We start from the raw sequence: 3,821 nt of genomic DNA, 5'->3' as shown, positions 1-3,821 counted from the left end.
GTACCACTATGTGCCCAGGTTCTACTTGTCGCCCTGGCTACGAACGATGGGTCTGGCCCCACTCCCTCGCAACGCCCCAGTCAGCTGGTCATTGCCGGCATACCTGTCCTACGTAGCAAAGTTCTTCCAGGAGAACGCCTTTGACCACAGGGCCATCAGGCAGTGGTCGGCACGTAGTGTCCTGCAGGCACTGCAGGAGAAGGACGTGATGGACACAGTGGGGTGGTTCCCTGAGCAGACTGTCCAGTTCATCTGGCAAAATGCCTCATCGCCAGATCTAACCAACAGGCACCAAGACCTCGCCTGGCTGGCGGTGAGAGAGGCCCTCCCAGTCAGAGCCCTCCTGTACACCCGGGACGTCGTCTCCACACACCACTGCCCACGGGAGGACTGCGGGGAGGAGGAGTCTGTGACCCACCTCTTTGCACACTGCCAGTTCGCAAAGAGGGTGTGGAGGAGGATGGACGGGCTAGTGTCACGTTTTATTCCCAGCAGCTGCGTAACAGAGGACTCTCTGATCTACGGGCTGTTCCCGGGGACACACACGGAGACCAACATCCGGTGCTGCTGGCAGATCATCAACTCGGTGAAAGACGCTCTTTGGTCGGCCCGAAACTTGATGATCTACCAGCACATGGAGATGTCCGTGGGAGAATGCTGCCGACTGGCACATTCTCGGCTGCAGGAGTACGTGCTGAGGGACGCACTGAAACTCGGTGCAGCCACCGCAAGGGCCCGGTGGGGAAGGACCACGGTATAGGTTTCTCCACCCGTGGGAGTGGGAGGGGTCGGAGGGCGGGGAGTATACCCCTCAACAATGAAATGATATGGTAAGCTGAACTACTGGAGTGCCACGTGGGTGGCTATAAATACGGATATGTACCGAGTATAATGCAAACGTATGTAAAGGATGAAAAGTTATTGAATGGTTTATTGTATATATTTATTTTTGAATAAAGCGTATTTTGAAATTAAAAAAATCTGTTCTTATCAGTTTAATATCTGATACGTCCCCTATCTGGGGACCATATATTAAATTGATTTTTGGAACAGGGAGATGGAATAGGGGCTTGTTCCGTCCACTCTGTGCATCGACCCAGTATTGCAGTGCCTCCGGGATCGGTGCACCTCCCCTCGGGGAGACTAACAACAAATAAAGAATAGAATCCGGTTGTCCGCATGTACCAGCTATGCTTCTTCTCTCTGCCTCATACTTTTCGCAGGTTATGTTTGTTTTTAATGAGGGGACACAGCAGTTCATAGGCAACCATGGGAAAATGGCAACAAAAACAACACGCACACAATTTACAGCAGTCGTGGATAAAGTCGGGTCGGCAGTAAAACACAGGCAATTAATAACGAACGTGGGAATAAAGTACACACACACACATCCAAGGGAAAAGTCAATACGATGCTCGAGCCCCTTCACGGTACAGGCACGGCTCAATGCTATCAGGGACAATCACCAACCCTATTCAATGCACAGCTTACCAACAATTTTCTCCAGCGCTGTTCCACGGTTCTCAGCCTGGAAGGAAGCAGAGTGGTCCCTCGGAAATGGCAAATAGCGCGTCCAGCCCCTTTACTGCAGGAAGGCTGAAGTGCCCGGCCCAGGTAATTCACAGGAACGCTAACGGCTCGGTGCCGGCAGGGTTCAGCTGATTACAAAGGCCATGTACAAGGCTAATTAAAGAGGCCGGTGGTTGGGTGTGCAGTGATGGGCGAGGAGGGGTCAATCCTTGATTGGCAGGGGGCGTGTCTTCTGACCAGGAGTGGGCAGGACAGTCCACCCCTCGGTAGCCACGCCACTCGCCAAGCGTTACCACAGTGAAAAGGAAAGGAATACATCTTAATGGAAGTCTTACACTATTTATAAGGTGAACGCTATATGTGACTATACAGAACTAAAGAAAGACAGACGTGCTCTTAATAATTTGTCAGACGACATAATATACACACAGCGATGATAAATAACGAGAATGAGTGCAATCGCCCACCACCCCACCGCCCCAAAGCTCCTTCCACAGGGTGTAGAGGTCAGGGTTGGGGATCCATGTCCATGTACAGCTGCCTGCGCGTAAATCGGGGAGGGGTTGTCTCCAGCCCTTGCCTCTGCCCCCACTGCATCTATTCAAACCCTTCCAGGAGGGGGATAACATCCCGCACGGTCCTCCCGTTAGCTGGTGTCATGAGGGGCAGGATCACTGACTATATCGGGGGCGCGGTGGTGACCAGGTATCCTGTTAGGGTACCGGTCACCCGGGTGTTTTATAAAAAATTACGGTCGGAGGCTCCCTGGTAGATGCCGTTAACCAGCGCCCACTCTCTAACAACCCGGGTGCCCTCACTGACCGTAACCCACTGCGGGCGCCGCTGTAGATCCCACTCCAGGAGGACCCTCACAGCGGTCACCACCCGATCCCACAGGGTAGAGCCTACCCGGATCTCCGGCTGCGGCGCCCGTGGGGCGTTGTTGATCAGACAGGCTCCCCGGGGCGCTCGCCTCTTGATGAGAGAGGCTCATGTTGGGGCCCCCCTCATCCCACAGTCGGAGCAGCCCCGCGGCCAGGTGCTCGCAACGTGGGGCCAGCTGCTCGGGCCAGTCCACCGGTTTACCGTGGTCCGCCAGGCCTCAAATCCCTCTGTCGTCGGTCCAGCCGGGAATCCTATGCTCGGTGTCTGTACTGGCCTTTTTGCCCCTGTTCCAGAGCACTTTCCCCACGCAGCGCCAGTTGTTGTAAGTGAGGAAACAGATTCTGCAGGTCTCAAAGTCAAGGGCTCTGGGCTCACAGTCTGGGTAGTGAAGGGTTTTATTTACAGAAGGCAAACGGAAGCAACACGCGCACAATTTACAGTAGTCGGATCAGCAATAAATCACATTAAATCGCGTGGGGACAAAGTGCACACAGACACACACAACCACCCTTGACTTTGTGCAGGCACGTCTCTTCTGCTTAGGGACAATATCCACACTCCCAACCCTATTCAAAGCACAACTCACAGACAGCAGGGTGGTCCCTCGGAGGGAGCAAAAAAGAGAGAGGGGCGAGTACACGTGGACTCCTTTATAGGTCTGGAAGGTCCAGCCCCGGTGATTCACAGGGAAGCCAATGGCTCGGTGCCAGCAGGTTTAAACTGATTACAAAGGCCAATTACCCGAGGCCAAGTACAAGGCTAATTAAAGAGGCCAATGGTGAGGTGGGCATTGATGGGCGAGGAAGGGTCAAACCTTGATTGGCAGGTGACGTGTCTTCCGACCAGGTAAATAGGACGGTCCCGACCCCTCCAGTCCAGATGCCAACTGCGTTTCATTGGCTTTGTATCTGTAGTCGGCACAATGACAAAGTTGCATCTAGTCTGATCTAATCACTCAATTCAGACCCAAACAGGAAATGTGTAGGTTTCATTTAAATCCGTCCGTGTGTATAAACACTAATTTCTATTCACATTCCTCCAGCCTCACTGGACACGAACACTGAAACATCAAGTGAGAAACAGCAGGAGGTGGCCATTCAGCCCCTCTAACCATCAAGATGACGGCTGCTCTCCCATCTCAGCCACATGTTTCTGCCCGATCCTCATTTCCTCGATCCCTTCGGTCTCCACACATCTGCCGGCCTCTGTTTTATGTGAGGACGATCACTGAGTCTTCACCGCCCTCTGTGGTGGGGATTTACAGACATTCACCACCCTCGGAGTGGAGACATTTCCCCTCATCTCAGTCCCGGACAGTCCACCCCCTTTTTCAGAGACTGGGATCCCTGGTTCAACCGGTAATGATGTTGTGCATTTCAATGTGTTCACCTCTCAGTCCTCGATTC

At 53.2% G+C, this 3,821-nt stretch overlaps 1 non-coding gene across 1 annotated transcript; it reads left to right on the top strand.

The window, feature by feature from the left end:
- The first annotated feature begins 941 nt into the window (after positions 1-941).
- On the top strand, positions 942-1,133 carry LOC134341768 (U2 spliceosomal RNA). Its single transcript, XR_010016855.1, has one exon. It is a non-coding gene; the product is annotated as a U2 spliceosomal RNA (small nuclear RNA).
- Positions 1,134-3,821: the final 2,688 nt, after the last annotated feature.

The sequence above is a fragment of the Mobula hypostoma genome, unplaced genomic scaffold (genome assembly GCF_963921235.1).
Source record: "Mobula hypostoma unplaced genomic scaffold, sMobHyp1.1 scaffold_62, whole genome shotgun sequence".
NCBI classification, from domain to species: Eukaryota; Metazoa; Chordata; class Chondrichthyes; order Myliobatiformes; family Myliobatidae; genus Mobula; species Mobula hypostoma.
The sequence above is the reverse complement of the archived record's forward strand: the minus strand, read 5'-3'. Positions and strand labels throughout refer to the sequence as shown.